This window comes from Lingula anatina, chromosome 1 (genome assembly GCF_051362555.1).
Source record: "Lingula anatina isolate TDL-2025a chromosome 1, LinAna3.0, whole genome shotgun sequence".
NCBI lineage: Eukaryota > Metazoa > Brachiopoda > Lingulata > Lingulida > Lingulidae > Lingula > Lingula anatina.
In genome coordinates, this window is record NC_141767.1 from 30,312,038 (window position 1) to 30,322,570 (window position 10,533).

The following is a 10,533-nucleotide window of genomic DNA, read 5'->3' on the forward strand; positions in this document are numbered from 1 at the left end:
TTACTGAATGTGTTTGTACATTATGAGATGACTGTCTACAACTTCATTTTCACTCTTTTTCATTGTGTTCATTCTTATTTGAAATTTTTTTCTTATCACTGTGTATGTCTATGTTTTGACTGTGCTTGTTTTTATTCATTTTGATTACTGTGCATGTTTGTGTTGTCACTGTTTGTGTTTATATCTATTGTCAGCAATGTGTATGTCAGTTTTGTCACTCTATTTGTTTGTAATCATTACTATTACTCTGCATGATTGGGTTATCACTATGTTTATGTGTCTCTTTATATTCTGTGTGCTGTGTCTATTCTGTATTGTTACTGAATGTGTTTGTACATTATGAGATGACTATGTACAACTTCGTTTTCACTCTTTTTCGTCGTGTTCATTCTTATTTCAGTAAATGTTACTGTTGTCACTGTACATGTGAAAATTGTTTCTAATCACTGTGTTTCTGTTTTGTGACTGTGTTTGTTTGTATTTATTGTGATTACTGTGTTTGTTGCTGTTATTACTGTTGATGTTTGTATTTATTGTTAGCACTGTGTATGTCAGTTTTGTCACTCTATTTGTTTGTAATCATTACTATTACTCTGCATGATTGGGTTGTCACTATGTTTATGTGTCTCTTTATATTCTGTGTGCTGTGTCTATTCTGTATTGTTACTGAATGTGTTTGTACATTATGAGATGACTGTGTACAACTTCGTTTTCACTCTTTTTCGTTGTGTTCATTCTTATTACGGTAAATGTTTCTGTTGTCACTGTACATGTGAAATTTGTTTCTAATAACTGTGTTTGTCTGTATTTTTACTGTGTTTATTTTTATTTATTTTGGTTACTATGCATGTTTGTGTTGTCACTGTTTGTGTTTGTATTTATTGTGAGCACTGTGTATGTCAGTTTTGTCACTATGTTTATGTGTCTGTTTATATGCTGTTTGCTGTTTCTATTCTGTATTATTACTGAATGTGTTTGTTCATTATGAGATGACTGTGTACAACTTTGTTTTCACTCTTTTTCGTCGTGTTCATTCTTATTATGGTAAATGTTACTGTTGTCACTGTACATTTGATATTTTTTTCTAATCACTGTGTATGTCTGTTTTGTGACTTTTTGTTTGCATTTATTTTAATTACTGTGTTTGTTGGTGTTGTAACTGTTGATGTTTGTATTTATTGTGAGCACTGTGTATGTCAGTTTTTTTACTCTTTGTTTGTAATCATTACTATTACTGTGCATGATGGTGTTGTCACTATGTTTATGTGTCTGTTTATATGCTGTTTGCTGTTTCTATTCTGTATTGTTACTGAATGTGTTTGTACATTATGAGATGACTGTGTACAACTTTGTTTTCACTCTTTTTCGTCGTGTTCATTCTTATTACGGTAAATGTTACTGCTGTCAATGTACAAGTGAAATTTGTTTCTAATTACTATGTTTGTCTGTATTTTTACTGTGTTTATTTTTATTTATTTTGGTTACTGTGCATTTTTGTGTTGTCACTGTTCATGTTTGTATTTATTGTGACCACTGCGTATGTTAGTTTTGTCACTCTATTTGTTTGTAATCATTACTATTAGTCTGCATGATGGTGTTGTCACTGTATCTCTATGTGTCTCTATATTCTGTGTGCTGTGTCTATTCTGTATTGTTACTGAATGTGTTTGTACATTATGAGATGACTGTGTACAACTTTGTTTTCACTCTTTTTCGTGTTCATTCTTATTACGGTAAATGTTACTGTTGTCACTGTACATGTGAATTTTTTTTCTAATCACTGTGTTTCTGTTTTGTGACTGTGTTTGTTTGTATTTATTGTGAGCACTGTGTATGTCAGTTTTATCACTCTATTTGTTTGTAATCATTACTATTACTGTGCATGATTGGGTTATCACTATGTTTATGTGTCTGTTTATATGCTGTTTGCTGTTTCTATTCTGTATTGTTACTGAATGTGTTTGTACATTATGAGATGACTATGTACAACTTCGTTTTCACTCTTTTTCGTCGTGTTCATTCTTATTTCAGTAAATGTTACTGTTGTCACTGTACATGTGAAAATTGTTTCTAATCACTGTGTTTCTGTTTTGTGACTGTGTTTGTTTGTATTTATTGTGATTACTGTGTTTGTTGCTGTTATTACTGTTGATGTTTGTATTTATTGTTAGCACTGTGTATGTCAGTTTTGTCACTCTATTTGTTTGTAATCATTACTATTACTCTGCATGATTGGGTTGTCACTATGTTTATGTGTCTCTTTATATTCTGTGTGCTGTGTCTATTCTGTATTATTACTGAATGTGTTTGTTCATTATGAGATGACTGTGTACAACTTTGTTTTCACTCTTTTTCGTCGTGTTCATTCTTATTATGGTGAATGTTACTATTGTCACTGTACATGTCAAAATTTATTATCACTGTGTATGACTGTATTGTCACTGTGTTTCTTTGTATTTATTTTGATTACTGCATTGGTTGGTGTTGTTACTGTTGATGTTTGTATTTATTGTGAGCACTGTGTATGTCAGTTTTTTTACTCTGTTTGTAATCATTACCATTACTCTGCATGATGGTGTTGTCAATATATGTCTATGTGTCTGTTTATATGCTGTTTGCTGTTTCTATTCTGTATTGTTACTGAATGTGTTTGTTCATATCGAGATGACTGTTTACGCCTTCGTTTTCACTCTTTTACCTTGTGTTCTTGTCATTATGGTGAATGTCATTGTTGTCACATATGCTGTTTGCTGTTTCTATTCTGTATCGTTACTGAATGTGTTTGTACATTATGAGATGACTGTGTACAACTTTGTTTTCACTCTTTTTCGTCGTGTTCATTCTTATTATGGTGAATGTTACTGTTCTCACTGTACATGTGAATTTTTTTTTCTAATCACTATGTATGTCTGTTTTGTAACTTTTTATTTGCATTTATTTTGATTACTGTGTTTGTTGGTGTTGTTACTGTTATTGTTTATATTTATTATGAGCACTGTGTATGTCAGTTTTGTTACTCAATTTGTTTGTAATCATTACTATTACTCTGCATGATGGTGTTGTCACTGTATGTCTATGTGTCTCTTTATATTCTCTTTGCTGTGTCTATTCTGTATTGTTACTGAATGTGTTTGTACATTATGAGATGAATGTGTACAACATCGTTTTCACTCTTTTTCGTTGTGTTCATTCTTATTATGGTAAATGTTACTGTTGTCACTGTACACTGTCTGTATTTTTACTGTGTTTCTTTGTATTTATTTTGATTACTGTGTTGGTTGGTGTTGTTACTGTTGATGTTTGTATTTATTGTGAGCACTGTGTATGTCAGTTTTTTTACTCTATTTGTTTGTAATCATTACCTTTACTCTGCATGATGGTGTTGTCAATATATGTCTATGTGTCTGTTTATATGCTGTTTGCTGTTTCTATTGTGTATTGTTACTGAATGTGTTTATTCATATCGAGATGACTGTTTACGATTTCGTTTTCACTCTTTTACCTTGTGTTCTTGTCATTATGGTGAATGTCATTGTTGTCACTGTACATGTGAAATTTTTTTCTAATCACTGTGTTTCTGTTTTGTGACTGTGTTTGTTTGTATTTATTTTGATTACTGTGTTTGTTGGTGTTGTTACTGTTGATGTTTGTATTTATTGTGAACACTGTGTATGTCAGTTTTGTCACTCTATTTGTTTGTAATCATTACTAACACTATGTTTATGTGTCTGTTTATATGCTGTTTGCTGTTTCTATTCTGTATCGTTACTGAATGTGTTTGTACATTATGAGATGACTGTGTACAACTTTGTTTTCACTCTTTTTTGTCATGTTCATTCTTAGTACGGTAAATGTTACTGTTCTCACTGTACATTTGATATTTTTTTCTAATCACTGTGTATGTCTATGTTTTGACTGTGCTTGTTTTTATTCATTTTGATTACTATGCATGTTTGTGTTGTCACTGTTCGTGTTTGTATTTATTGTGAGCACTGTGTATGTCAGTTTTGTCACTCTATTTGTTTACGTAATTTTAACTAATTAACATTATTTAATGCTATATAATATCTAACACCATTCTTTAACAGAGGGACCTTTCAGTAAAAGCAGCCGCTACCGGCCAAATTTCGAACACTATTTATCTGTGTTTGTCATTTATCTGTTTTTTTTATCTGTGTTTTTATTCATTTTGATTACTGTGCATGTTTGTGTTGTCACTGTTAGTGTTTGTATTTATTGTGAGCACTGTGTATATCAGTTTTGTCACTCTATTTGTTTGTAATCATTACTATTATTCTGCATGATGGTGTTGTCAGTGTATCTCTATGTTTCTCTTTATACTCTGTGTGCTGTGTCTATTCTGTATTGTTACTGAATATGTTTGTACATTATGAGATGACTGTGTCCAACTTCATTTTCACTCTTTTTCGTCGTGTTCAGTCTTATTATGGTGAATGTTACAATTGTCACTGTACATGTCAAAATTTATTCTGATCACTGTGTATGACTGTATTGTGACTGTGTTTCTTTGTATTTATTTTGATTACTGTGTTGGTTGGTGTTGTTACTGTTGATGTTTGTATTTATTGTGAGCACTGTGTATGTCAGTTGTTTTACTCTATTTGTTTGTAATCATTACCATTACTCTGCATAATGGATCTGTCAATATATGTCTATGTGTCTGTTTATATGCTGTTTCTATTCTGTATTGTTACTGAATGTGTTTATTCATATTGAGATGACTGTTTACGATTTCATTTTCACTCTTTTACCTTGTATTCTTGTCATTATGGTGAATGTTATTGTTGTCACTGTACATGTGAAATCTTTTTCTAATCACTGTGTTTCTGTTTTGTGACTGTGTTTGTTTGTATTAATTTTGATTACTGTGTTTGTTGGTGTTGTTACTGTTGATATTTGTATTTATTGTGAACACTGTGTATATCAGTTTTGTCACTCTATTTGTTTGTAATCATTACTATTACTGTGCATGATGGTGTTGTCACTATGTTTATGTGTCTGTTTATGTGCTGTTTGCTGTTTCTATTCTGTATTGTTACTGAATGTGTTTGTACATTATGAGATGACTATGTACAACTTCGTTTTCACTCTTTTTCGTCGTGTTCATTCTTATTTCAGTAAATGTTACTGTTGTCACTGTACATGTGAAAATTGTTTCTAATCACTGTGTTTCTGTTTTGTGACTGTGTTTGTTTGTATTTATTGTGATTACTGTGTTTGTTGCTGTTATTACTGTTGATGTTTGTATTTATTGTTAGCACTGTGTATTCCAGTTTTGTCACTCTATTTGTTTGTAATCATTACTATTACTCTGCATGATTGGGTTGTCACTATGTTTATGTGTCTCTTTATATTCTGTGTGCTGTGTCTATTCTGTATTATTACTGAATGTGTTTGTTCATTATGAGATGACTGTGTACAACTTTGTTTTCACTCTTTTTCGTCGTGTTCATTCTTATTATGGTGAATGTTACTATTGTCACTGTACATGTCAAAATTTATTATCACTGTGTATGACTGTATTGTCACTGTGTTTCTTTGTATTTATTTTGATTACTGCATTGGTTGGTGTTGTTACTGTTGATGTTTGTATTTATTGTGAGCACTGTGTATGTCAGTTTTTTTACTCTGTTTGTAATCATTACCATTACTCTGCATGATGGTGTTGTCAATATATGTCTATGTGTCTGTTTATATGCTGTTTGCTGTTTCTATTCTGTATTGTTACTGAATGTGTTTGTTCATATCGAGATGACTGTTTACGCCTTCGTTTTCACTCTTTTACCTTGTGTTCTTGTCATTAAGGTGAATGTTACTGTTGTCCCTGTACGTTTCAAATTTTTTTACTCTTTTTCCTTGTGTTCATTCTCATTATGGTAAATGTCATTGTTGTCATTGTACATGTATAATTTTTTTCTAATCACTGTGTTTCTGTCTTGTGACTGTGTTTCTTTGTATTTATTTTGATTACTATGTTTGTTGGTGTTGTTACTGTTGATGTTTGTATTTATTGTGAGCACTGTGTATGTCAGTTTTGTTACTCTATTTGTTTGTAATCATTACTATTACTGTGCATGATGGTGTTGTCACTATGTTTATGTGTCTGTTTATATGCTGTTTGCTGTTTCTATTCTGTATTGTTACTGAATGTGTTTTTACATTAAGAGATGACTGTGTACAACTTTGTTTTCACTCTTTTTCGTCGTGTTCATTCTTATTACGGTAAATGTTACTGTTGTCACTGTACAAGTGAAATTTGTTTCTAATTACTATGTTTGTCTGTATTTTTACTGTGTTTGTTTTTATTTATTTTGGTTACTGTGCATTTTTGTGTTGTCACTGTTCATGTTTGTATTTATTGTGACCACTGCGTATGTCAGTTTTGTCACTCTATTTGTTTGTAATCATTACTATAAGTCTGCATGATGGTGTTGTCACTGTATCTCTATGTGTCTCTTTATATTCTGTGTGCTGTGTCTGTGTTCACTGTTTTTCGTCGTGTTCATTCTTATTATGGTGAATGTTACTGTTCTCACTGTACATGTGAATTTTTTTTTCTAATCACTGTGTATGTCTGTTTTGTAACTTTTTATTTGCATTTATTTTGATTACTGTGTTTGTTGGTGTTGTTACTGTTGATATTTGTATTTATTGTGAACACTGTGTATGTCAGTTGTTTTACTCTATTTGTTTGTAATCATTACCATTACTCTGCATAATGGATCTGTCAATATATGTCTATGTGTCTGTTTATATGCTGTTTGTTGTTTCTATTCTGTATTGTTACTGAATGTGTTTATTCATATTGAGATGACTGTTTACGATTTCATTTTCACTCTTTTACCTTGTATTCTTGTCATTATGGTGAATGTCATTGTTGTCACTGTACATGTGAAATCTTTTTCTAATCACTGTGTTTCTGTTTTGTGACTGTGTTTGTTTGTATTAATTTTGATTACTGTGTTTGTTGGTGTTGTTACTGTTGATATTTGTATTTATTGTGAACACTGTGTATATCAGTTTTGTCACTCTATTTGTTTGTAATCATTACTATTACTGTGCATGATGGTGTTCTCACTATGTTTATGTGTCTGTTTATATGCTGTTTGCTGTTTCTATTCTATATTGTTACTGAATGTGTTTGTACATTATGAGATGACTGTCTACAACTTCATTTTCACTCTTTTTCATTGTGTTCATTCTTATTTGAAATTTTTTTCTTATCACTGTGTATGTCTATGTTTTGACTGTGCTTGTTTTTATTCATTTTGATTACTGTGCATGTTTGTGTTGTCACTGTTTGTGTTTATATCTATTGTCAGCAATGTGTATGTCAGTTTTGTCACTCTATTTGTTTGTAATCATTACTATTACTGTGCATGATGGTGTTGTCACTATGTTTATGTGTCTGTTTATATGCTGTTTGCTGTTTCTATTCTATATTGTTACTGAATGTGTTTGTACATTATGAGATGACCGTGTACAACTTTGTTTTCACTCTTTTTCGTCGTGTTCATTCTTATTACGGTAAATGTTACTGTTGTCACTGTACATTTGATATTTTTTTCTAATCACTGTGTATGTCTGTTTTGTGACTTTTTGTTTGCATTTATTTTAATTACTGTGTTTGTTGGTGTTGTTACTGTTGATGTTTGTATTTATTATGAGCACTGTGTATGTCAGTTTTGTTACTCTATGTGTTTGTTATCATTACTATTACTCTGTATGATGGTGTTGTCACTGTATGTCTATGTGTCTGTTTATATTCTCTGTGCTGTGTCTATTCTGTATTGTTACTGAATGTGTTTGTACATTATGAGATGACTGTGTACAACTTCGTTTTCACTCTTTTTCGTTGTGTTCATTCTTATTACGGTAAATGTTTCTGTTGTCACTGTACATGTGAAATTTGTTTCTAATAACTGTGTTTGTCTGTATTTTTACTGTGTTTATTTTTATTTATTTTGGTTACTATGCATGTTTGTGTTGTCACTGTTTGTGTTTGTATTTATTGTGAGCACTGTGTATGTCAGTTTTGTCACTCTATTTGTTTGTAATCATTACTATTACTCTGCATGATGGTGTTGTCACTATGTTTATGTGTCTGTTTATATGCTGTTTGCTGTTTCTATTCTGTATTATTACTGAATGTGTTTATTCATTATGAGATGACTGTGTACAACTTTGTTTTCACTCTTTTTCGTCGTGTTCATTCTTATTATGGTAAATGTTACTGTTGTCACTGTACATTTGATATTTTTTTCTAATCACTGTGTATGTCTGTTTTGTGACTTTTTGTTTGCATTTATTTTAATTACTGTGTTTGTTGGTGTTGTTACTGTTGATGTTTGTATTTATTGTGAGCACTGTGTATGTCAGTTTTTTTACTCTTTGTTTGTAATCATTACTATTACTGTGCATGATGGTGTTGTCACTATGTTTATGTGTCTGTTTATATGCTGTTTGCTGTTTCTATTCTGTATTGTTACTGAATGTGTTTGTACATTATGAGATGACTGTGTACAACTTTGTTTTCACTCTTTTTCGTCGTGTTCATTCTTATTACGGTAAATGTTACTGCTGTCACTGTACAAGTGAAATTTGTTTCTAATTACTATGTTTGTCTGTATTTTTACTGTGTTTATTTTTATTTATTTTGGTTACTGTGCATTTTTGTGTTGTCACTGTTCATGTTTGTATTTATTGTGACCACTGCGTATGTTAGTTTTGTCACTCTATTTGTTTGTAATCATTACTATTAGTCTGCATGATGGTGTTGTCACTGTATCTCTATGTGTCTCTATATTCTGTGTGCTGTGTCTATTCTGTATTGTTACTGAATGTGTGTGTACATTATGAGATGACTGTGTACAACTTTGTTTTCCCTCTTTTTCGTCGTGTTCATTCTTGTTACGGTAAATGTTACTGATGTCACTGTACATGTGAAATTTTTTTCTAATCACTGTGTTTCTGTTTTGTGACTGTGTTTGTTTGTATTTATTTTAATTACTGTGTTTGTTGGTGTTGTTACTGTTGATGTTTGTATTTATTGTGAGCACTGTGTATGTCAGTTTTGTTACTCTATTTGTTTGTAATCATTACTATTACTGTGCATGATTGGGTTGTCACTATGTTTATGTGTCTGTTTATATGCTGTTTGCTGTTTCTATTCTGTATTGTTACTGAATGTGTTTTTACATTAAGAGATGACGTGTACAACTTTGTTTTCACTCTTTTTCGTCGTGTTCATTCTTATTACGGTAAATGTTACTGTTGTCACTGTACAAGTGAAATTTGTTTCTAATTACTATGTTTGTCTGTATTTTTACTGTGTTTGTTTTTATTTATTTTGGTTACTGTGCATTTTTGTGTTGTCACTGTTCATGTTTGTATTTATTGTGACCACTGCGTATGTCAGTTTTGTCACTCTATTTGTTTGTAATCATTACTATTAGTCTGCATGATGGTGTTGTCACTGTATCTCTATGTGTCTCTTTATATTCTCTGTGCTGTGTCTATTCTGTATTGTTACTGAATATGTTTGTACATTATGAGATGACTGTGTCCAACTTCGTTTTCACTCTTTTTCGTTGTGTTCAGTCTTATTATGGTGAATGTTACTATTGTCACTGTACATGTCAAAATTTATTATCACTGTGTATGACTGTATTGTGACTTTGTTTCTTTGTATTTATTTTGATTACTGCATTGGTTGGTGTTGTTACTGTTGATGTTTGTATTTATTGTGAGCACTGTGTATGTCAGTTTTTTACTCTATTTGTTTGTAATCATTACCATTACTCTGCATGATGGTGTTGTCAATATATGTCTATGTGTCTCTTTATATTCTGTGTGCTGTGTCTATTCTGTATTGTTACTGAATGTGTTTGTACATTATGAGATGACCGTGTACAACTTTGTTTTCACTCTTTTTCGTCGTGTTCATTCTTATTACGGTAAATGTTACTGTTGTCACTGTACATATGATATTTTTTTCTAATCACTGTGTAATATTGTGTTTTGACTGTGCTTGTTTTCATTCATTTAGATTACTGTGGATGTTTGTGTTGTCACTGTTCTTGTTTGTATTTATTGTGAGCACTGATTGGGTTGTCACTATGTTTATGTGTCTGTTTATATGTTGTTTGCTGTTTCTATTCTGTATTATTACTGAATGTGTTTGTACATTATGAGATGACTATGTACAACTTCGTTTTCACTCTTTTTCCTCGTGTTCATTCTTATTACAGTAAATGTTTCTGTTGTCACTGTACATGTGAAAATTGTTTCTAATCACTGTGTATGTCTGTGTTTTGACTGTGCTTGTTTTTATTCATTTTGATAACTGCGCATGTTTGTGTTGTCACTGTTCGTGTTTGTATTTATTGTGAGCACTGTATGTCAGTTTTGTCACTCTATTTGTTTGTAATCATTACTATTACTCTGCATGATGGTGTTGTCACTGTATCTCTTTGTGTCTGTTTATATTCTGTTTGCTGTGTCTTTTCAGTA